Source organism: Triturus cristatus, chromosome 6 (assembly GCF_964204655.1).
Source record: "Triturus cristatus chromosome 6, aTriCri1.1, whole genome shotgun sequence".
NCBI classification, from domain to species: Eukaryota; Metazoa; Chordata; class Amphibia; order Caudata; family Salamandridae; genus Triturus; species Triturus cristatus.
The window spans coordinates 1,876,906,909-1,876,933,472 of NC_140589.1; positions in this window are offsets into that span (position 1 = coordinate 1,876,906,909).

Sequence of the window (26,564 nt, forward strand, 5' to 3'; positions counted from 1 at the left end):
TAAGCCCGGGCAAAGGGCGGGCCGTTGTGAGGCCGTTAGGAGGTCGTAGGTGGTCGGGTTGGGCCACCCCCCTTGATTGCGTAGTGGACACGCTCCTGCAAGTATTCTTTTTTAACGGATTCAGTCAGACATGAGCTTCTCCTGATTGTGTTAGAGTCGTGCGTTCTTAGGTTATACATTCAAGTGTATTACTATTGGTTACTGCTCTGCCTCCTAAAATTCCTAACTTGTTGGTGTAAAAGTTTTTAATTTACTGCTATAGAGTACTAGTACTACCCTGTTTCTTTGGGATTATTTGTGACATCAACTACACTGTAATTGTTTATGACCTAATCAGCGCTTATGATGGCAAAGGCTAAAGTAACAATGGACAATTACTTGGTCAAAAGGGTCAGCATGATAAATAGTGAAAGACGGAAGTCCCTTGGGAAGGTGACTCTGGAAGATAATCCAGAGTTATGTATAGATGATGGTGCCCACGGTTTACCTATAGGGAACTCTTTAACCGAAGCAACCTTAGTGGGGAACTCATCAGATTGCATTGTGGACAATGAGGTTAATATTGTAAGCCAAGATATATCGGAGTCCCAGAGCGAGCTTGAAGTCCCTCCTTCTCCTCCGAAAAGAGCAGTTAGAAAATGTAGAAAGTCTCAATTTAAGAAGGGTTGTGTACATCATAAATCATTGTTAGATCAACCTCGGAGGCCCGTTGTGGCTCATGTTAAAACACAGACCCGTAATGAAGCTGAGAGTTTTACTCTCGCTGAGACTATAGCCAAAATTTTGGAGGAAAAATTGGTGCTTATGATTAAACCTTTTGTAGACAAAATTGAAACCCTGTCATTAGAGGTATCAAGGCTGGGTGGTCTTGTAGAGGGATTGAAACAGCATATTATACCGCCTATCATACCGCCTAAGGTAGCACTGAAACCTGTTCATGCTGCCCCGGATCCCCCTCTAGAGGAGGGAAATTTCACTTTAACTGGCTGCATGACAACATTACAACCAGCTGGTGGTGGTATTCGAACCAACACAGATCCATTTAGTAGCAAGGGTCCTATAGCTATAGCACAAAAACCAATATGTGCCAACCTCCCACCAGCTTGTGAACCATATGTGGTTATTTTGTCTAATGTCCCCCCACTTGTCCCTGGTCCTCTTAAAGTCTCGGTTGAATCTCATGATTCACTTAAGAGGAAATCAGTTGCTTGGCTTAACAAAAACTGTGGTTTCCCCACGAACCTCTCAAACCAAATATTGTCCACTAGAAGAGTTGCCTGGTTAGGTAATGCAAGGAAAACATGTAAGGGGGATTGTGTTATAATAAACTTCAGACATCCCCAGCATGTGGCAACTACACTCCTAGGGGCAGCTTCCCTTGCTTTAGGAGGAGATGCTGTACGTGTACACCCTTTGGGTTATTTTTACAGACACCCAGATAGAATTTTCCAAAGAACAATCGAGGATAGTCCTATTCGTATTGATAATAAACCATTACAATTTGAAATCCCTATGGCAAATAGATATGCAGTGTTGAGGGACCTAGACGAAAATGATTGACTCCCAGAGGCTGATATAAATAAGAGCCTAGTCTCATTGCTGGCCACTCACCCTTTAGAGACTTCTAATGGTTGTGGAATCCCTGTCTTTAAAAACACGGTGGCACTGGGGGTCCCTTCTAACCCACTGGATGAACAGTCAGAGACAGATGGGCCCTTTGGAATTAAGCGGGGAGTGCAAGTAGAAGCTGGGTTTGATATTGTTCCAAAGATAACTACAGTACAGGCAGAGATATTAGGCAATGAAATTGCCATTGATAAAGATACAATGGTACCAGATAACTTGCCAGCGTACAATAATACTAGTGATGACATTGGATTAAGGGGAATTTCCCCAAAGACAATTGAGGATTTTAATGTCAGCCTATTGTCTTGGAACATTGCTGGCCTCTCTAGGAACCTGATGGATGTGGCAGTATGCTCTTTCTTTGGAAAACATGATATAATTGCCCTTCTGGAAACCTGGATGGTAGAACCCCCTCATAGAGTAGGATATAAAACTTTTTGCTCTAAAGCGATGCCATCGAATAGGGGAAGGGCATCCGGGGGGCTGGTTATCTGGGTTAAAGTTTCCCTAGAAATAGAGGTTAGCCAGCTGTCTATTCCCTGCCCGGACTTGTTAGGACTAAAAATTGTGACCAGTAACAAAAGTGTTATTTACTTATTAAACATATACAATAGACCTTATCCATCAAACAGAGAATCTAAGTTGATAGACACCTTGGACTCCACCCTAGATGGATTGGGAGTTAATGCTCGTGTTTTAATCTGTGGAGATTTTAACTGAAAATATGAACCTATCCAGGTTCTTGATAGCCTGTTTGTTGAACAAGATACTGCTAGTGGTATCATGCCCCTGGAGGCCTTAAGTTATGCAAAAAGTACAATAGCCTCCATACAGATCCTACAGATGACTGTATCACACGATCTAAGATCATGTAATGGTCGTTTTCCTTCAGACATTCCGTCAGCTCCCACTTATTTCAAGGGAAGTATCAGATCACATATTGACTTCGTAATGGCCTCTCGAAATTTATGGAGATCATTAATTGATTTTAAGGTTGACTCCAGAATAGAGAGTGATCACTTTCCCCTCCAATTATGGTTAGACCCTGCCCTTTTCCTTCTAAGATTACCTGCAGAAGGCCCATTGAATCTCCAAATTGGAGATATACAGATTTCTAATAATAGACGTGCCATAAAATGGTCTTATATTGCGGGTAAAAAAGAAGCGCTGGCCAATATTTATAATAAATTCAGTGAAATTATAGGGACTCCCCAAATACCATCCTCAGGCACCCGGGGAGTTCTTGACTTACACTTGAAGTTGGTCGACGCATTATCTCCCCTTCTGAGTAAGGTTTATAAAAAAGAAGGGAATAAAACTATGGATCAGGTCGAATCAGGAAATCAATGGTATAACCAAGATTGTAGGGTTGCTAAATCACAATTGATTCACGTAGTAAAAAATGGGAGCCAATGTGATATAAAAATGCAAGACTACTCTATAAAAATACCCTGAGTAAAGCTAAAAAAGCATGGGATGCTAATCTTTGGGATGACTTACTGAGTGCAGCTAAATTACATGACCAAAGTACGTTCTGGAATTTAATTGCTAAGGGAAATAAAAAGGGTAGATCACCCAAGGATATTTTTCTGGATGAACTGACCTGGTGTGATCACTTTTCTAAACTTTACACGATTAGTAAGGATGATTTGTCCCTAGTTAATGTAGATGTTAATCCAGCTAGTAGTACTGTACCATTACATTTTACCTTAGAAGAAACAGTTCAGGCATTATTAGCTGTAAAAGTAGGTAAGGCCCCTGGCCCTGACAAAATTCCTGGTGACTTGTTGAAACACGATGTCAATGTGTGGGGGCCGTACATTAACTTTTTAAGTAACTCAATTGTGGCCGGTACACCTATTCCAGAATCATGGAAAGGGGCAGAAATTATAACAATTTTTAAAAAAGGTGATCGCCATGATCCTAGCAATTACCGCCCCATTAGTTTAATTGATGTTTTACAAAAGATTTTTGCCAGACATATTTTAAATAGGATTTTAATTTGGATTGAGGAGACGAAATTACTGTCAAAATACCAAGCTGGCTTTAGATCTAAAGTAAGCACAGTCGACCAGGTGTTCAGATTTATGTGCATTTGTTGGAAATACTTAAAGATCAGACAGGGTAGTCTTTATGTTGCATTCATAGATTTAAGGGCTGCTTTTGATCTCGTTCCCCGGAAGTTGCTGTGGTCTACACTAAAGAAGTTAGACATCCCTGGCGAGTTACTTAATGAACTCATCAAACTCCATACAGGGAACTATGCAAAAATTAGATGGGGAAAAGCAGGAGAACTATCTAAAGCGATTCCTGTAGATAGAGGGGTGCGCCAAGGATGCGTGTTAGCACCCACATTGTTCTCACTGTACGTTAATGATATTCCAACATACCTGAGGAACTGCGCTCATGACTCCCCAAAATTAGTCGGTGAACCAATTACCTCCTTACTTTTTGCCGACGATACCATCCTTATCTCTCAGACCCCGAGAGGTTTGCAAAACTTGGTTAATACTTTCCATAATTATTGCGTGGAAAAGGGGCTAGAAATTAACCCAATGAAAACAAAATATATGGCCATAAACCCAACTAAAACGTTTAGGAAAAACTTGCTCTTAGAGAATCGCACATTGGAAAAGGTAGAAAGTTTTAACTATTTGGGGTTGATATTAGACAACAAGCTGTCCTGGCAAGGCCAGCTAAATAAAAGCTTACTGTCTCTCAAACAGAACTCTTTCCCTATCCTAAAGGTGCACGGAGCAAGTAGCTCCAAAGCCATTACTCCAGCACTGGAGGTCTTTAAAGCCAAGGCTCAATCAGCAGCCCTTTATGGTGCCGAGATATGGGGATACAGTAATTCTTCCAAATTTGGGATGATAGAAAATACATTTGTGCGTAGTCTACTTAAAATACCGACTCGTACTCCAGTTGTCCCCCTGTTTTTAGACGTCGATCTCAAAAGAACAGAGCACTTGGCTTCTATAAGACCATTACTGTACTGGATTAGGATATGGTCGACCCCTGAGCTGATAGACTATAAGGATGGGTTGATCGAACTTATTAAATTGGACGTTCATTTGAAAACCCCATGGCTGAAATATATTTGTACATTGTTTAAGAGATTGGGGCTTTTTACTTTTTGGGAGGAGCCCCATAATTTGACTCAGTTTTCCAAAAAACTCCTCAAGGCAACCTTTTGGTCCCACGTTAATAGTGAACTAACTCTGGGTCCTCGTATTGGTACTTTGACCCAGAATTTTGAAAACGCAAAAGATTCACCTAATTTTGAGGAATTTATGGATGAGATTGCTCCTCCCTTAGCAAAATCTCTCTATCTACAATTTAGGTATGGGGTTCTATTGTTAAACTCCTACACATGCAAGTGGGCTGGAGAAAATGGATTGGATATGTGCACTATGTGTCCCCTTGGGGCTAGGGAAGACATTCCCCACATACTCTTTTTCTGTCCGGCCTACAAGAAACCAAGGACCTCTTGGATTAAACCCCTCTGTAGGAATATGGGGATTGAGTCATATAAAGTAGCTGAGCGCATATTAAAATTCAACTCCTCCCAAGTAATGGTATATGGTATAAGTAGATATTTATTTAATGTATACCTTATTAGGAAACGCTGTGGTCATAAATTGTAATTATAGAAAGAGGAACCATGGATTACTCTAGTTACCAGATTATCCTCAAGTCTACCTCATTTTTAATATTGCTTATTATAAGAACTCTGGCTTTTAGCTAATTTAATGTAATATTTATATTTTATCTGGTATTGCTTAATCATGGATAAATATTCACCATCATAAATTGTATGTAATTTGTTCATCATGGACTTATGAATTGTGTATTGCATTATGGATTCATGTATTGTGTTTTATGTGTTGACTTTTATGGCTATTGTTAGCCGAAATAAAGTATTGACTGACTGACACTGGAGTGGTCAAAATAAGCAACTCACGGGCAGGAGTCACGTCCTCAACAAACCATGTGGTTATACCCACAATAGCCACAATGATAATAAAGCTTGTCGCACAGAGAATCTTCTTCTTCTCCATCCTGTAATAAGAAGTCAATATCTTCCTGAAACTAAAAGGTTGTCAGAACTCTTCCCCTTAGGCAGCCGTTGATTTTTTCACCAGCGGGCCAAGACGGGTGTCACTACACTAATGCAGGGCTGATCCCCCCCCTTGCCTCATTGGCTCTCCGTTTCACTAACCTAAGGGCCGTTCTGACAACTTTGGATACCGCAATCACTTCCTTGGTCTGAGGTGATATCTTCTTCCTCCAGGAATCGCTTGGTCCGGGAAGAGCTCCTCAGTGTCGTTCGGTTCCACAGCACGGCCTTTCTCCGCAGTCAGGATTTCTCGATGGTCGGTCAACACAGCAGGCTCCACCAATCCAGGCGGCACTTTACGACAGTGCAAGGAGTGGATCCAGTTCTTCCGATTGGAAACCCGCACAGCTGTCCTCGTTGCGAGCAAGACTTGCTCAGGACCAACCCATCTCGGCTCCAGACTGTTCGTCCTTTCGAACACTTTTATCATGACCTGATCCCCAGGTCGAAGATTATGGCCTTCACCAGTGGACCGATCAGGGAGCGCCTCTCGAACCTGTTGATGAATAGAAACCAAAGTATCCGTTAACTGTGCCAGATAATCATTCATCATTACACAAGGTACATCATACAGTGATTTCGGTTTTGGTGGACCCCAAATATTCATTGGGCGTCTGAATACAATCTCGTAGGGTGTGAGACCGGTCCGAGAATGCGGTATCGATCTAATTGACAATAATGCCAGCGGTAAAGCATCTGGCCAAGTCAAAGAAGTCGAAGCTTGGATCTTAGCGATCTTAAGCTTCAAAGTACCGTTATATTTCTCAACCAATCCCGCAGACTGGGGGTGAAAGACTGCATGGAACTTCTGAGTAATGCCTAGGCCTTTCAAGACATACTTGATAACGTCTGCTATAAAATGAGGTCCATTATCACTCCACAACAATCTGCAAACACCATATCGAGGGAAGAACTCCTTCAATAGCATCTTGGCTGTAGTCATTGCAGTATTGTCTTTCGTAGGGTATGCCTCAACCCATTTGCTGAAGGCACAAACCACTACTAGAACATACTTCAGATTGTTACAGCGCTCAAGCTGAATGTAATCCATCTGCAAAACCTCAAAGGGTGCAGTAGGTGTCGCAAATCCTCCTGCTGGAGTTCGTGTACCCTTTCCCGGGTTATACCTCAGGCAAATCATGCAGGTCTGCACTACCCTCTTTGCCGTACTAGCGATCTCCGGATGCTCCCAAACGTGTGTGAGTAATTTAACAATTGCGGACGCTCCGACATGCGCTAGTCCATGTGCCATCTGAACCATAGGTTGTACGAAGGCTGTGGGTAACTTCCAATTATCCATCTGCTTACTTCTCCAACACCCTTCATCATCTAATTCTCCATCATTGGACCATTGCTCCCGTTCCTTATCGGAAGCGGTCCTCTGTATCTCCAGCACTTGTCTCCTAGCATCGTGCCATCTTTCTGTCTGCGACTTCACAACATACATTGCAGTAGCACCAGGCTGCATCGCAGTCTCTCGTGCCACCCGGTCTGCTAAAGCATTCCCTTCTCCAACTTTATCAACCACCTTTTTATGGGCACCACATTTAACTATAGCAATCTTCTTTGGATATGTTAATGCAGTCAAAAGATTGTGAACTAACTCCCCGTACATTATCTGTGCTCCATGTGACGTTAGAAACCCTCTCTCCTTCCAGAGTAGGCCGAAATCGTGCGCTACTCCAAAGGCATAGCAGCTGTCTATATAAACATTCACACACAATCCTGCACTGAGCTCACATGCTCGTGTTAATGCTATCAGTTCCGCTGCTTGAGCTGATTTCTGCGGTATGCGCGCAGTCTCCACTATTGTTTGTAATGTGGTAATTGCATACGCTGCTGAAGTCGTACCATCTGGTAGCTTCAGGCATGATCCGTCCACCCACAGTTCTCCATCTACATCTGTAAAGGGCATATCCTGGAGATCAATACGACCCTTTGTCTGTTCCTCAGTCACAAGAATACAATCGTGTGCTTTCCGTGCTTCAGACTGAGTTTCCGGGAACGGCAACAATGTGGCTGGATTTAACGTTGCACACCTCTTTAACGTAATATGAGGAGCCAAAAGCGTCAACTCATATCCCGTTAAACGAGCACTGGTCAAATGCTGCGTCTTTGTCTGATTAAGCAGGGCATCAACAGCATGGGGGACTAATACCAACAGTTTGTGAGATAACACAATTCCCTCGCTTTGGCGTATTGACACAGCTGTCGCCGCAACCGAGCGAAAACAACCAGGCAATGCTCGGGCGACAGGATCAAGTACAGCCGAAAAATATGCACAAGGGCGCTGCTTGTCGCCGTGCATCTGCACTAAAACTGATAATGCGCATCCATCTTTCTCATGCACGTACAGTGAAAAGGGCTTCGCATAATCAGGGGTACCTAACACTGGTGCTGAACAAAGGGCTTGTCGTAATTGCTGAAAAGCAATTTCACACTCATTTGACCAGGGAAGAGGAATCGGTGTGTCTTTTGTCAAAAGGGCTAACAATGGTTTAGCTATGTGTGAAAACCCCAATATCCATTGCCTACAGAAAGAAGCAAGACCCAAAAATGCACGCACATCCTTCTGTGTGGAAGGCACTGGCGTGTCCAAAATTGCTTGAATACGATCTGGTATGAGTGCACGCCCCTCCTTAGACAAAAGGTGACCCAAATAAGTCACCTTTGGTCTACAAAATTGCAATTTCTTCCTCGACACTTTGTGATTGTGCGATGCCAAAAAGGAAAGCAAAGATAACGTACACTTCTCACACAGCTCAGGAGTGTCAGCCGCCAACAAGATGTCATCGACATATTGTATAAGGGCGACACCCTCAGGCAGAACAAAGGAATCCAATTGCCTTTTCAATGCTTGACTGTAAATACTAGGGCTCTCTGTATAACCCTGAGGGACTCTACAAAATCTATAAGACCTATTATTCAAAGTGAAGCAGAAAAGGTATCGGCTATCAGGGTGAATAGGAATCGAAAAGAAAGCATTTTTCAAATCAATAACTGAAAACGTGGTCGCCGTTGGCGGGACCAAAGTGAGTAATGTCGTAATATCAGAAACCACTGGATACTGAGGTATCACTATCTTATTCACTTCCCTTAAGTCAATGATAAAACGATAAACCCTGGTATCGGTATCTTTCTTCAAAATGGGTAAAATAGGACTGTTGCAGACATTATAGGGAACTTCTTCCACTACTCCCACCTTAATCAAATCCTGCACAATCTGTATGAGTGCCTCCTCCCCTTCCTGGGAAATACGATACTGAGGGAGGCGTGGTAACACCGCACCCTCCTGGACACTAATGCGGACAGGCGGAATCACCATCTGTCCCACATCAGTATCCGAAGTAGCCCACAAAGTACGAGGGAGGGAAGCTAAGACAGTATCCTCTGCAACCACACACATCCGTTCTGTCATGGGGTGATTATCATTTAAGATCACACGTACTCCAGTAGGGGAGCAGCGGATCGTAGCTCTGAAGTGCTTAAGCATATCAAGACCCATAATGTTGTCGGGCGTGTTCGGAGCAAGCAAAAACGGACAGGGTGCAGAAAAGTGGTCAACATGGAATGCAAGGGGTCGGGAAAGAGGGCTTCGAGAGAGTGTACCATCAAACCCTACCGATGTAACCATTAAGCCAGATGGGGGAGCCCTCGGAACCAATTGTTTGGACAGCGCACTGCGAGTAGCTCCTGTATCAACTAGGAACCGATCAGTAGAACCCAAAACATTTGCTGAAACATAAGGACCCTTCTGATCAACCGGCACTTCAACTGATTCAAACCCCCATCCAACGCAATCCTACGCATGCTGTGAGTCATGGTACCCAGAACGGTCGTTCCCAGACATTTGATACTGGTGTTGCCTATCAAACACATTAGGCCTATCCCGTTGCTGTACGTTAGGCTCAAATCGAGTACGATCATTAGAGTTCCCTCTATAATTCGAAAAACCCCCTCTACCTCTCGGTGGACCCTGACCCCGTCCCTGACGAGATGCATACAACACCGGACAATCTCTGGCCCAATGACCCGACTGTTTACAATACGCACATTGATTTCTATTTACATCTGACCGACCCGAAGGGGGACCATAGAATCCTCCCCTACCTCTTTCTACACCCCGACGAGGCGGACCATATACTTGTGCTAACATCACCTTAGTTTTCAAATCTTTCGATTTCTTCTCCTCATTCCCCTTCGCTTCTTGTTCCTGACGCTCATAATACTGAGCCATAGTCAGGAGGGATGCCGGAGACGAGGTGGACCAAGAACTTTCACTCGCTTTCAATCGAGCTGCTATTCCCGGTAATAAATTCGCCACATATTTATCAACAAAAAGATGTCGACCCGTATCATCCGTAAGTGACTGACCGCTGAAATCATGGAATGTCTCCTCAAAGCGTGTAAAGAAATCTGAAACTGATTCATCGACCTTCTGTTTACATGAGGCTAACATATTCCAGTCAATCTTTTTAGGGGGAATAATCATTTTCAACTTGGTCAAGATAGCAGCGGGGAGATCTAAAATAATCTGGGGCAGTTTTTGCGCGGGTTTTCTCTCCCTATCCTCATCCTCAATCTCGGACCACCTAGCCTTAAAAGCGGGAACATCATCCACCTTCCGCACAGATCTCCACATATCCGGTGGTAAAATGAGCCCAAAGAACAAATCTATATCCGCTAAAGTCATAGTACAAGAATTCAAGGCCCCTTCGACCTCTTCATAAAAGGCCGCTGGATTCTTGCGGGGGTCAGGCAATGCATTCTTTAATGCCATAACATCAGCCCTATGCCAGGGAGTATAAACCCAATTATACACAAAATATCCCTTAGTATCGGGGGAAGAAATATCTGAACTATTTCCCGCTCCTTTAGGAGGAACATACAAAGGTGCTGCCTCTCGCATTGGTTTAGCATGCACTAGTTCGCTCTTATCTGAGTGGGAGGTAGATGATTGGTCACCGCCGATACGTGAATCCGGCTGCTCCTTTTCCGCTGCCTGTAGGCGCGCTCTCTCTTTAAGTTCGAACGCCGCGTCCCGCAATGCAAACAGCCGTCGGACCGCATCGGGTACCTTAGAGGGAGAAAAAACACCGTTACGTAATGTTTTAGAATCTGATACTACATCATCAGGCTCGAAAACATCTGAATATTTCCGAAAGGCAGCAATCACGTCATGAGAAAAAGTTTCAAGAAAATACAGCTGCTCTTTATCCCGCCAATGTTCCAAAGATTCCAATAATTCAGAAAGAGGTAGCTTGCCCTTAAGCGCACGAAGAGAAATTTTCCGAAGCTCACCCATACGCTCAGTTGATAACATGGACCGCGTGTCTACCTTATCCGAAACCGATCCAGAATCCTGTGATCTCAGTGCGGACGCGCCAACATAAGGGGGCGGAGAACGATCTAATAAATCAAAATCATCTTCAAGATTAGTAAGGACAGGATAAAGTGGCTGGCGGACAGCATATTGACCCGAGACTTGCAACCTACGCTCTTTCTCTTGTCTCTCCGCCAGTTCTCTTTCTTCCCGACGCTTTGCTTCCTGCGCTCTCACATGATCATTTTTCCGTTGCTCTTTATCAAACAGCGCTTTCTCACGTTTCTCTCGCTCACGCACTTCCTTCACCCATAACCGTACACATTCAAACATGTCTTGGCGAGCACGCCATTTACACATACAGTGTTCCACATACTCAATCTTTCGCATATCAAACGATCCATACAAAGGCCATCGTAACTCAGGATCCTTTTTGGTGTATTTCCTCCACACTGTGCTGTACATTATAGAGGAAAGACCATGCTTCACATACATATCCCTATTAGGAGTCCCCTCTGGGGGGGCTGGAGCAGCTTCCTCAAGATCTAACCGGTTTCCAAAACAGCAGCACCACTTACGGAGTGCGCTAAAAGCAGGCATGCTCAAAAATAATGCAAAATATGCAGTATTATCAAAAAATGGCACTTAAACTTTGCGCCGTTCAAATTTACACAACTCCGGAGAAATATCTCCACATTACCTGCCTATATGTGTTGCAACGCATATATTCTCACAGTAATCAATACAAAATATGGCCGGTCATCACAAATCAAACTCAAATAGCCAACCCAGGCTTCAAAACTCAGAGCAAGTACCGTACAACGGTTCTTACCAATCAAGAGTGTCCAGATTCCAACTGCCAAGTTCCAAAATTCGCCCAAACGGCTGTCGCGGCAAACCGACAGAAGAGGTCTCAGTCGAGGACCGGCGCCACCCAGAAGGTCAGTTCAGAAGGGAAGGAAGAAAACCTCGGGATGCCAGGGCTAAAACCGCCGCTGGCAGTGATCACATCCCCGGCCAAATTCCTCACCTCCGTCACAACCAATCCTTCGAGCATCCGAGTCGCCGATGAGCCCCACGTGACGGGCGCCAATTGATGAATACAGGCCCCAGCTAGGCCCGCAGAATACAAGGGTTCGCTCTCCTGTAACGAAAACTAGAAGGAAGTTGGCACGGAAACTGCAAATACAAAGACAAAGTTTATTAACCCTTAAGGGTGGTCCTACAACCTATACAACACTCGTCAGTATTGCATAGAGTAGCACAAAGAACTTGCGTACACAGTCCCCTTTTATACACAACAGAGGGGCTCATAAGTGGGTGGATACAACATGAGGCAGAGAAAACATTACCTTTTATGGACATTTTCGATACAGAATCAATATGTGGGCGGAGTTAACACACTCCTAAGCCCGCGAAAACATGGTAAAGCAAGGACTAACTGATAACAGATGTGGTCAAGTCTGGGCATGCGCCAGACGGACAAAGGAACTATTTATAGACTGTTACTAGGCAGATTACAAGAGCAACTAACACGAAGATAGGACTCTTCTTGTGCAGAGCACGTGGAGACACGACAATACAAAATGGAGTCCAGACATTAGTCAACATAAGAAGAGAAACTTGTTCTAAGGAAGGGGAATTCATGTCTTTAGTGAATGCTTAATCAGATCGCTGTTTTAGTTTTCAACAGACTCTCATCCGACAACTCCCGTGTTTTTCTTAATATTCTTAGCAAGGCTTCCTCTTTGTCACTCCCCTTCGCGGCTATTTCTTTAGACGCGGAAAAAGCTTTCGATAGGATTGGATGGGACTTTATGTTCCAGGCTTTGCACTGGATCGGTTTTTCTTCTAAATTCATCCCTACTATTTCTTTACTCTATTCTAATCCTCAGGCCTCCATTTTTGCCAACGGAATGGCCTCGGATTATTTCTCGTTACATATGGGAGTGCGACAAGGCTGTCCTCTTTTCCCCCTACTTTTTGTTTTAGCCTTGGAACCCTTTCTCACCAAAATTCGTCTGGACAACACTATTTCTGGGTTTAAATTTGATACACGTCAGGTTAAACTCTCGGTCTATGCTGACGATATTCTTTTTTACTGCTCTGATCCTACTTCCTCTATTCCCTCCTTCCTCCGGCAGGTATCTTCCTTCTCCGCGGTTTCTGGCTATCGCCTAAATGCTGATAAGTGTGAGATTCTACCTTTAAACCCTATTTGTCAAAGGCATCTTTTTTCCCAAACCGGCTTCTCATGGCAACCATCTAAGATCAAATACCTGGGTGTCTGGTTCGCCCCTTCTCTGTCTGATACACTTAAACTTAACTTTGATTATGTCTTCAAGAAAATGGACTCGGCTATTCAACGTTAAACCCGCTCTTTCTGTCCTGGTGGGGTCGGCTCAATTCTATAAAAATGATGTTATCCCCTCTTCTTCTTTATACCATTTCCATGCTTCCAGTGCATATTCCAGTTTCCTTCTTTAGACGGATTGACTCCTTATTACTGAAATTCCTATGGAATGGCAAGCGCTCTCGAATAGCTTTAGCTTCTTTGCGCAAAGATAAGGCCCAGTCTGGTGTGCGTTTTCCAGATTTCAAAGAATACCATCGAGCTTTTTCTTTGAAACAATCGACCCATTGGTTCTCTTCTGACCTTCCGCACTATCCGCCCGTCTGGTTAAATATGGAATCTTCGTTTCTGTCCCCTTTTACCTTTCGCGAGTTCTTATCCTTCACGTCTCCTTTAGCTCGTTTCTGTACGCCTGTTATTTCTCATTCCCGTACTCTTCTTCTCCCTTACATAATCTCATCTTACCCCTCCCTCCTTTTCATTCACGAACAACCGATATGGCACAATTCTCTTCTCAAAATTCATAACTGCACCATATTTTGGAGGACATGGCATTCTAGAGGATTGTGTTGGATCTCTCAATTAATTTCTCAAGACACTCCCCTCTCATTCCAAGAACTTCAGTCCTCTTTTTCATTGCCCACTTCTGCCCGACCGCAATATAATGCTCTTCTCCCAGTCCTAATTTTATATCTTCGCTCCTTGGCTCCATCTACTGATATTCCTTTGGATCGCAAAGCTACTTCTTTATTATTGGAGACGTCCCCCTCAGCCTCTGCTATTTATAACTCTTTTCGATACTCCGCTGATAGACTAAAATCTAAAACCGAGAATGCATGGGAATTGGATCTCTCTCAGGATTGGCCAATACCCTTCTGGGACAAAATATGGACTAAACTTCATAAAACCTCTAGAGCTGCTAATACTACCCAAACCCTATATTTTATTTATAACAGAACTTTATGTACTCCACTCGCTTTATCCCGTTTTTCACCTGCAACACCCCCTATTTGTTGGTCCTTTCCTTGTCTCGTTGCAGATCTTAAACATATGTTGTTTGAATGCCCTCCTATCTCCAAGTTCTGGCACCTAGTTTGGACGCAAATACAAAAATTATTCCAACTCCAAATTCCCTTTTCCCCTTTGCAAGTTTTTAGGTTCCCTGTCACCGAACCTTCCACAATCTTCTTCTCATTATCTATTACTTGACCTTCTGGTTGCTGTGGCTTTCCATACCATTACTTCTAATTGGAAGCAGGCTGCAAAGGTCTCCTACCTTTCTTGGTGGAATGCAGTTTGCTTCCATCATCGCCTAGATACTAATTACGTATCTCCCGTTTCCCTAGCAATTAAACGCGACCTGATTTGGCTTCCTCTGGTATCCTATCTCTCCTCCTCTGCTCCAACACACGCTTCTCCAAATCCCGACACAGTTGAGGTGTGTAAGCCCCCATGATTTTCTTGTTTCTTTGATGCCTTTTTGTTATGATATCTCGTTCTTATTATATTATACAGTATTTTTCGCTTCTATACGAAGGTTATGTTCATGTAAACTCCATGCTTGTTATATTTACTTTTATTGAGAGCTTATATGTATTGCTTATTCTTTGTATATGCTTACCATGATGATTATATTCCGTTCCCTCTCTTTTCCTCTCCCCCTTTTTCTTTCTTTAATAAACTCAAACTTAAAAAAAGAATGGCACAAAGAGATGCAAAATATACAATGCTGCACATTGAAAAATTTGACCAATTACCTTTCAGCTTGGCAGAGTTACCGTCCACAGAATGGTCAATTCATAGTCATATAACATTGCCAGTAACAACTTTCCAATTTCAATAGTGCATAGAATACCACCAGGTAGGAAGATATGAAGAAATGTGTAAGGACTTAATCCATGAATCTTGGGAATTACCCTACAGATTTAGATGCAGGAATGGGGACACTGAGGTGTTTCTCAGCGGTACAGACTGCAAGACTTCATTAAGTGGGTCTCTAATTTGCCAGGATATTATGTTTCATGGGGGCCTGTAATGGTTCAGTAGCAAACTTATTCTGTCATTTAAAGTGTGAGAGGCTGGCCTGGTATATGATGTCCACTAATTTAAGTGGGCTGCTTGCACCAGTCTAGACAACCCTCATGGTGATTTAAGAGGTAAAAGATAACCTTAGAAAGTTATCCAAGTGGTAGCTGTGGAGAGCAGCCTGCAGGCTTAGTCTTGAAGGAATGTTAAGGAGCTTGCTTTACCAGAATGCAACCTAATAGTATTGGTTAAATGAAGGGAGAACCACACAGTAGTTATAAAATTATGTATTTATTATTACAACACACCTTAAATACCTCACAGTATCTGCTACATGCAGATAAACACAAAGTACACCATACTGTAGCACAGAAACAGTCACAAGTAGCACTAATACACAGTGAGCTCCAGGGGGAAACCATAGCATATACTAAAATATTGGTATAAAAACCATGACTTGATTCAGTTGAATTGCTGGGATCCCAAGGAACCACCCAAGGTGAGTAAGGAGGGACCCCATGGAGGACAGGTATAGTGTGAGAAAACAATGGTGTGCTACGTACAATTCAAAGGGAGATTGGCAGCTGCAAGTTTACAGTTTAAGAACCCTTCCCAGTGGATTACAAAGAAACCCTTTAGAACATAAAAGGTTGGAGAGCCACCCCACCCGTGGATACCAAAGTACCAGAGTTACCTATCCCAGGGAAGCCGGGTGCATAGGCTTAGACAACCTTAGAAAGCTCTCTAAGTGGTAGCTGTGGAGAGCACTCTTCAGGCTTAGTCCAGAAGGAGTGTACAACAGCTTGTTTTGCCAGAATGCAATCTTATAGTATAGATTAAGTAAAAAGAACCACTCCAAATATTTATAAAAATATGTATTTATTATATAATACTGTCTAGAATGTTCAAGTATCTCCAACACGGAGATAAACACAATGCACACAATACTTTAGCAAAGAAACACAGTAAATAGAACGAAATACACAGTGGCCCCGGGAGTGGGGGAGTCCAAACCATATACTTGGAAAGTGGTATAAGAACCATGACTCGAGTCGAGACAGTGTCGAGAGGAAGTAGAATTGCTGAGGACCCACAGAAGCACACAAGGTAAGTAGATAGGGTCCCCACCGAGAGCATGTGCAGTGTGGGAACACGACTGCGGGCTCCTTACAAGTCTATGTGCAAGTCACGGTTGGAATTTTAAAGATTAAGGACCTTTCCCGGTGGACCCTGAAGAAACCCCATGGAAGACATATGTTTGAGACCCACCCCACCATGGTTACCTTAGTACTCATGTTACCTATACCAGGGAAACCCGGTGAATACATGTGAATTAGTTTCAGAAACCGCCGGTGAACCCAATGAAGGACTTCAGGAAAGGGCCGCTGCTGGTAGAGGAAAAAGTGTCCCTGGGAATCCAAATGTGGATTCTTGAAGAGGAGTACCTGAAAGCAAAGAGTACAGAGTCTATGTCACTCAGGAGTGACTATGAGACTTGAAAGACGAATGCCCTCTGATATCGGGTGCTTCACGAAATATGACAGTGACATTGACTCTGCAGCTGCGAGGACCAGGCGATTCAGAGGAAGACCAGGACCTCGATACGAGCTGTACCACGAAAGATGTAGAGTGCTGAGTGGTCAGTGTCCGGCGGGACTCCTAACAAGTCTACCCACACAGGAAGTCAAGAAGGTGCACGGTTGGGATAAGCAAGGTCCAGGAGACTCACCACAAGCAGGGAAGTCAAGGCAGGCCCCATGCAATCAGGGGAGCCCAAGGAAAACAAAGGTGACCTTCAAATGGACCCACAGGCTGGAGGCACAGTAGTCAAGAGAGGACCTTGAGCAGCTCACCAAAAGGAGCAGGCCACAGTGCTCACGAGGCGAGCGTGTCTGATGATCTTGGTGTAAGAAGTTTGTAGAGGTTGGGGCTACTTGGAGCCCAATGCACCTGTTGGAAAGATACCGACAAGCATATGCACTTTCAGGTGAGTTAATGCAGCCCCAACGAGGGATTCTGACCCCAAACTCAGTGAGAGGACAGCTCGGGCCTTGGGATCTGTAGATAACCGCTACCTGTTGTTGAACCATTCAGTGTCCGCAGGACCTTGGGATAAACAGACCGGTCAGCAGAGTTGAGGTCCCCATGAATGCAGGGGAGTGACTCCTTCACTCCAAGAGAGATTACTTTGGCTGTTCTTGATGTTTCACAGGCCTTTGATGTTCCTGTATGATGCACAGGCACAGACAATGCAGCAGACTAGAAGGGAGATGAAGTCAGGCCAAACGAATTCCAGCGAAGTCCAGAGTGCACAGACGGTAGAAGTGCAGAGGTTACAGTTCTGAATCTTATCCCACAATGAATCTAGGGACCTACACCCAGGTTGGGAAGATTCAAGGGACCCTCCCAGGGAATGGTCTGAACAGGAGAGAGGTTACTCCCATGTCCTTTGTCCAGTTTTGCACCAGAGCAGGAGCCAACGGCTACCAGAACTGGTTTGAACTGGACTATGCACAGGGACACCAAATGTGCCCCTCATTCAGACTTTCAGGCACTGGCAAGCATACCCACCCTGACCCAATACACTAAATCTTGTCTAGGAGGTGGTCACACCTCTCTGTGATAGGACGTCTATTGTGCCACCTTCCTCTGCTCGAGCATGGCTCAGCAGCAGGAGAGCAGACATGTGTCTTTGGTCAGCAGCAACCATTCTGTGCAGTCTGGGACTAGAAGATTAGCACCGGGAACACGAAGAGCCTAACGGACGGCTCAGCAATCATACCTCCCACACCGTTTATGGTCTGGGGTATGTTTCCAACATGTTTGAAACCAAACATGATAGGATTCCTTGCAGCCATTTTCGAGATCATCATCGCGTAATTACGTGGTGTCCCTCTATATAGTATATGGCTGCTTCACTGACAACCCAGGAGAAGACTCCATAGGCTGCAGGGTGTCCTGCTCATGCAGGGGCACCCTCTCACTTAGAAACAAGAACCCTGCCTTCAGGATTGCAAAGGCCTGCTATAAGAGTGACTTATAGGTTTTAAGTGCAGTGACCCTTAGATATAGTAAACATATATCTTTAGCAAGCGGTGCATGCACCAACTTACACAGGCTGCAATGGCAGGCCTGAAGTTCCATTTTTAGTGGTCTCTCATCAGTGGCATTATACATGCTGCAGCTCACGGAAGACCTCTGGGGATACCCATGCCCTGGGTACATGGGTACCATATACTAGGGACTGACAAGGGTACCCCAGTATCCAGTCTTGGATGTACCTAAGTACTGGATTGATCCCCCTAAATCGAGCTGGGTTCCGACAAAACCACTCTGTAACAGACAAGATAGCAGCATTACAAACAATAATTGACAAATACGTGGTCTTAACATCACAGGTCGTCTACTCTGTCTTCGTCGATTTCACCTTGGCATTCGACAGAGTGGATAGACCCACACTCTGGAGTAAGCTTAGAAAACTGGGAATCCCAAACAATCTGCTTCATATAATTACATAATTTTACTTGGAAACATGGTGTCAAGTACAAATGGGGAAAGACAAGGGACTCACTTGTTCAATAGTTACACCAAATGGTGTCAGGCAAGGTTGCCTTTTAGCTCCCCTTCTGTTCTCTTTATATCTCTGTGACCTACCAGAATGTTTTACACAAGTTATCAATTTTTCCCCAAAAATATCACTACGTAAAATCCATATTATGATGTACGCCGACGATGTGGTTATATTAGATCTTACCCCATTTGGCCTACAAAGAAATTTACAAGTACTCACAAAATATTCAGAAGAAAACTTTCTAGTGCCAAATATAACAAAAACGAAAATAGTTCTGTTCAGAGGAAGAAAACAATATAGAAAATACAACAGGACCCTAGGGGGAAAACCACTAGAAGTGCTGAGCCAAAACACCTACTTAGGGCGTATATTTACACAAACTTTACAAAACACCCCTCATCTGCAACACCTGGCCCGTAAAGCTGATGTACACGTCGGGGCTCTCCAACGAATATATTTCGTCATTGGGCACAGGCATTTTTCTTCTCTTTTACAGGTTTTCAGTTCCAAGATCCTACCAAAGAAACAACTGAACTGCTGAAATCTTGGTCTCCTGCACACTTGAGGCTTTTTCTAAAACATTTAATGCCGAGGATAAGCTACGATCTTGATATCCAACACTGCTGTAAATGGCACCATTATGAATCCTATGTAGAGACCATAGAATATAAACAAGTGCAACAGTATACTCGTTGTACTTTAACCCCTTCAGTGCCCATGACGAGCTGGACTCGTCATGGGCCGCGGTGGCGCTGTGCCCATGACGAGTCCAGCTCGTCATAGACCCCGCCCGCTAATGCAACGGCCGGCACTGGGCGGGGAAAGGGGCGGGCACTGAAGGGGTTAAGGCATGGAGTCAGGCGATACATTATACTACTTCGGCTCAGGATTCTCCCTTTTAAATCATTTACCTCTAAATGGATTTTTAACGAAAATGCCTGTAGTATTTGTGACCTTTGTAATGGCGGGCTACAAGGTTTGAAGCATGTTTTGTTTGTTTGCCCTAATTTGACAGTAGTAGAAGCCAGAAAATGGTATTTAAAACTAATTCAAACAAGATGTAATTGTACAATCATTCAGAGTTTGATTTCGCTTCTTAAGTCACCTCCTAATGAATTTGTGTGTTAAAATCTATTTAAATTTTTAAAAACCTTTTCGAAATTGTATTAGAATGGTCCATTACCAAATTTTTAATAACAAATGTATTTTATTTATCATTTTAGAAATGTGATGTTCTCAGTAGAGAACTAAGTCAAATAAATAAAGTTGAAACTACCTAAGTACTGAACAAACACATTTAGGGAGAAAGCAGATAGACAGGGATCCTGATTAGCAGGTTCCCAGTCAAACTAGTCAAAAACAGCATTACATCAAGCAAAAAGTGGGGGTAACCATAAGAAGGAGATCCTACTTTCCTACATAAAGGCTGTCATGGTTATTCCAGTGCTCAGGCTGCTCTCAAATGGGAGTAATTTAATGCTGAATGATCAAGGTTGTTGTGGGATACTTCCATGCACGCATATCTAGACACAGTAAGTTCCAGTGTTACTAGTTGTATGCAAGTAATGTTTAAACTGACCCACAAAGTCATGGAGGCACCATTATGGCCTTCGAGGAATGTTTCCTTTATACGATTTGATTCTCTGAGTCGACTGAAAGCCATGCTTTTACAAAAAGACTTGCCCTTAACCTAAGCCCGAGAGACTTTTGATCTTCAAGTTGCAAGGTCCTCAGATGAGATACAGGTGCTAGTACAAACTAACTGCCATTTCCATTTTGGAGAAATGGAACAACGTATCTTTAACATGTATGATACAAATGGTATTGTACACCTGTTTAAGAACATAGGTTCTGGACTGTTAAGCACTGTTAAGCACCTTTCAGACACACTTTAGAGGGATTCCAGATTTGGTACACTCTGTATTTGGAAGTGTTTTTGGAGGGTTTAGCTAATCCTACTACTGGTAGTGGAAATCCTGATTTAAAATTTTCTGCTATGCAATGGACGTCCCAATCACCAAAGAGATGAAAAAAACGCTCTTGGAGGTGCATTGCCGTGTATGCATAGTACTCTATCAGGGCCCACCGCGACACCTCGACTTCGGGACCTAAGCGAGCCTTGGTTCCTATCATTCCAACCAGACTGTGTTTTGCCTGTTCTCCGCTGCCAATTCTGTGGACAAAAAAGCATGTTGGACCTCTGTCTAACACTTCCACGTAGTGCAGTGACCTCAGCTTATTCCTATGGTGAGGTTGGCATTCTTAGAGCAACCACAGGATGCTACAGGTCCTGTTGTATTGGATACATGCTCTACTACAGGCACACAGGCTTTGGATGTTTCTAATGCTTCCTCAGCATCGGCTATGGGAACTGAAGAAGTTCACCTTTGTTTGATTGACCTGATCTGTGAGGTGTTACAGGGACCGTCGTCTGCGTAGGCAAGCAGCAGTGATGTTGTGTCTCGCACACAAGATACATAAACATTTGACTCTCCGTGTGCTGGGAACAATTCGGCATCTATTCCAAACCAACCGAAATTGGAATTTTAAAACAGTTTTCTTTCCTTGCTCTTACTGCGCACCATGGCTTTCAGGCGTACTCAGTTGCTCAAACTATATATGAACTTGTTTTAAAGGACTTAGAACGTTTTTGATAATATTTTTACCTTTTAGAATTTTTTTCCTGAACATTTAACAATGTTTTTATGATTGATTATAAGGACATTACCTTTTAATTTTTGTAGTTTATCATCCAGTCAGATGAGCAGTGGGTGCTATGATTAGTAATGTACCCCAATGTAGGCCTGGGCAGTCACCTAATTTAGGAAGCTGGCTCTGTATATACTATACCAAAATAAGGTATAGCGTGCAGGTTCCAGTGGAACCCCAAAGGTAGGCGGGGGTATACTTAGATAGCACCTTACTCGCATTTGTTGTACACACTCAATCAGCAAATGATGTCACACACTGAAAGACTGAACTTAGACCAATTTTGTTTGTATACAAAAATATTATTAAGTTATTTTACTTATAGAGCCAAGCCTGGCACAGGTAAGTGAAATAAATGTTTTGCAAAATCTCATGCAAAGTTTACAATTGAATGCAGGTTGAAATGCAGTTTGATTGAAATACAAGTAAGTCAAGAACACAAAATTACTGTACAGATTACTTTTCAGTTACTTTTTAGATTACTTTTTCTACTCAGTGTGATATGCCTAGATATCACACTGGGACATTTCCTAGAGAAAAGGTAAGTAAAATCAATTTTGCATAGTAACGTTCTTCAGGTTTTCAAAGAAATCAGCTGCACACAGAACATTTTTCAGAGAAAAACAGTCAATGTATTCCTATGGAGAGAAACAAAGTTATCGGTTACCAGGTAAGTACTGGGTCTCTCGAGTTGAATTTCTGGGGTTAGAACAAGGGTTTCCCCAGGGTCTAGGATGTACTCTTGTTGCACCCTCAATGCCACTAGGGTGGCTGGGTGCAGAGTGCTGAGGCCCAATGTTATCCAACGGGGGTCTCCGGTTAGTGGCTGCTTATGAGCAGGCCACTGGGTTGTGGGAGCAAAGTTCCTGGTGTTAGGCTCAGGGCAAAGGGGATCCAGTTTAGCATACAAAGTGCACCCGCTGCCGCGCTTGGACGGCCGGGTAAAGGACTCTGTTTTGGCATTTGGTGCCCTGCTGTTTTCAAAGGGGATTATTCCTTTTGGTTTTAAGCTGCAGGCTCGGCCCAGAAAGACTTCCGGGCGGAATCAACAGATGAGCAGGTAAATTGGAGGGATCAGGGATGTAGGTGCACCACAGGTTCTTTTCTCCAGGGTGCAGGGCAGCTAAATGCAGGGGTGTCTTTTTAGGTCGGATTTCACCTCACTGGACCACTCGCTGTTGGGGGGGTCTCTGTGCAGAGGCTGCAGGTGATGTTGGGGAGTCCTATAGGCGTCAACCCACAGAGGACTTGGACTCTGGAGTGCTGTGGGACCTCGCTGGGAGAAGTGGGCTACACGGACTCGAGCCGTAGGTGTCGGGTGCAGTGGTCGTTCCAGGCGTCAGTTTTCCTTGTCCTCAGCAGGCTTGGAGTCTTTCCTGGCTGTTTATTTTGAACAGAGCTGCTGTTCACAGGAGATCCGGTCTTTGTTGAAGGCAGTCAGTCCTCCTAGGGTTCTGGATGTCACTGACTGCAGGACAGGGCGACTTCTGGCACAGGATCTCTGGAAACTGCAGATGGGCCGGTAGGGCTGAGGCCAAGTCAGTTGTTCTCCACAGTCTCCTCTGCTGGGCATCTTCTTTTGTCCTTCTTCTTCATAGGTTGTGGGAATCTGTCTTCTTGGTTCAGGACAGCCCCCTAAATACTGTATTTATGGGGCATTTTAGGGTTCTTGGGCTACTGACCTTAGGGTGACTACACCCTTGGTGTGCTCACCCCACGTAGGGGAGTGGGCACAATCCCTAATCCTGATTGGGGAGTGCCTGCCATCTGCAAGATGGTGGGCACTGAAGCATGGACTTCACCTCGCCTTTCCCACCTAAGGGGTGGGGTAGGCAGAGGTGGGCAAACCTTCTGGGCTGGCTATTTTTTCCTGCCTGTCTTCCCATCAAAAAGGAGGGGAGACAGGAAGGGAGCCTGCTCCTAACAGCAGGAGAGGCTGGTGGTTACATTTCAGAGGCGGCAAGGCCTTTGAAGCTCCCCAGCCACAGATGGCTCTTCCTGGTCTGGGGGAGGTGTGAACACCTCTGCCCAGGAAAGGCTTTGTTTCTGTGCTCAGGGAGCAAAGGCTCCCACGTCCCACCCCAGTGGTCCAGTAACATGTCTTGTGGTGGCAGGCTGATGTGTACCAGTCTGGGAACCCACAAGAGGCTGGTCGTTTTTCAGAGGACATCTCTAAGATGCCCTCTGAGTGCATTTTTCATTAAATCCCACATTGGCATCAGTGCGGGTTTAATGTGCTAAGAAGTTCACTACCCAACGTCCCAGTTTTCAGTAAAGTCATATTGGTGCTGTGGCGTTCGTAATGACAAACTCCCAGCACCATATACTCTTAATGGTATTACTGCACTTGACATGTCTAAGAATTGGATTAGACACTGTAGGCGTTCAGGGCTCATGCACCTGTACCCTCACCACTGGTATAGTGCACCCAGCTAGAGGGATGGCTGACCTATGCCAATGGCAGTGGATTGTAGGCATGACACACAGGGATGTGTGCCATGTCGACTCTTCACCTTGTTCTGTACCAAAACTTGCAGCCTGCAATGGCAGTGTGTGTGTATGAAGGTACACGGCCTCTAAGGGTGACACAATAAGTGCTGCAGCACTTAGAGGCCTTCTATGGCCACATTGCCCTTGGCACCCATGATACCTTTTACAAGGCACTGACATGTGGCCAGAGAGCTGCCGCTTGGTGGTACAATGTACTGTTTTGGGAAAGAACACAGTCTCTGGCAACCTGATTGGCAGGGACCCAGGCTACATAGAATCAAAGTGCATTAGTAGTTTGGCAAAAAGTGGGGAATTACTGCAACAAAAACCCAGCTTCCTACACCTAACCTTTCACCTACATTTTCCCTGCCATTGTACTACATAACAGTTTTTGGTACTGACCTTTTACCTAGTTAGGTGCTGCATAAATGTCATGTGGTTTTCCCCAAAAACAATCCTAATTTATTATGTATGAAGATTCTCAGAATCATAACAGGATTTCCATCTTCTGCATAATAACTATGTATAAGGTTCATCACCATTGTCATCCTCGGCCGACATGGCACAGCAAGGTAGAACCCCTGAGGGTATTTTTTGAGTATATAAACCCCATATCTTTGCTGGGGTGGACAGAGGAAAAAAAACTACCATTCTTACACCCTGATACAAGACGTTGAGGTTCCTGCATGCAGACAATCCGGCACGCAGTGGTCTAAAATTCCTCGCGGCGTGTCCATCTCGAGAGCAAGACGGGGTCCTTTGTTCTCTCACATCAGGTAATGGGGTTGGTTTTATATAAGGGGGATTCTTGGCTATACACCTACACACATGCAAGGTATATTAAGGTACATCTAGTTAGGGTTAGCATCGTAGGGGTACGCATTATTACTGTCATGTATTTATATGCCTGTACATATACATTGTTTTAGTATTATGGTAGAATTCTACCATCTATTTACTCTGTTGGTGCTCATAACCATATATATCTGTTTCTATGTTATGGCTGTTGCAGCACACATATTTTATACTAGAATGATGTTGGTTCGATAAATGCTTATTAAAAATGTCCCCATTGTTTATTCTGTGTATCTTTCTGAGACAATGTGAGCACGAGTGACTGAGCACAAAGTACTGTACTCTTTTCCATGATCCCTGAAGGGTCAGGGTCATCATGTTTGATAGTTGCTAGAAACTATCCTCTCCTTGGTAAGAGGGGTTCATAGTGGCACTGTGAGTTAGCTGGTATACAGGCTAACATACCCGGTGGGGGTGTCTGGAATCAGTCTGGACTCTACTCCCACAGTTATGTTGTCTAAACATGCAGATCCTATATAGATTTATAGGAATTACACCACACCATGTCATTCCTGAAAGTTGTGGCTCGTTGGCATCTCTGTAGTGCTGCTTCTAATAAATCTCTTTTGGATTCAGCTTCCATATGTGCATTAGAATGGACCACATGTATTATTCTTGGGGATTTTGATATAATTCCTCAGAATTGATTGACCCAATTCCAGTTGTGTACCTGCTCTGACAAAACATTCTGCTATTGGAAGCCTCACTTTGTGGATAAATGCATCTACTGACTAATACGCTCATGCCTCAGACCTTGTTTGTTCCACCCTTCTGGTATGATCTGATCATTTATTTATTTAATTTAGAGCCCCTATTGATAAATTAAAATGCCTAAAGTCCCAACAGGGTGATTTATGGATACATTTAAATGTTCCTTCACTGAGTTTTTCTATTGAGGATAAAGCAAAACTAGCTACCTCAATCTTAATTTGAATATGTTACTTTCTACGGTATCTAACATATGTCTTCCAGGACCAAACACGCTCATGGTTTCACTTTAGTCTTAGCCAAGTTAACATATTGTAATTGACACAATGGCATCTGAGCTATTCCTACTTTCTCAAATTAAGCTCCAGTCTTCATGCGTATCCCATATCTTTTACATAATTCCTATGTTCGCACAGTGCACCTCCTGTGTGTAACTTTCTAAAGTAATTTCTTGTCCAGGAGATACTCCCTCATCAACCCAAAAAACTGGAGATCTACCACGACTAAAAGAAACAGATCTTAACTCCCATATGTTTATGGATAAAAGGTCTGGATATGTTCAACGTTTGAAGCTCAAAATCTAAGCATTCCATGTGGCTGCTACTAAACTGTCCTTAATAAAGTAAATTGAAATTAAAAGATTTAAATAAACTATATTAATACTTTAATATCAAAGATGTCATTCAATATGTGGTTTGTGAAGAACCATTCGCCTCTTCAATGCTGTGGAAAATGTCATATAATTTCAAATCAATTCACAAAATAATAACAAGATGAACTCTCA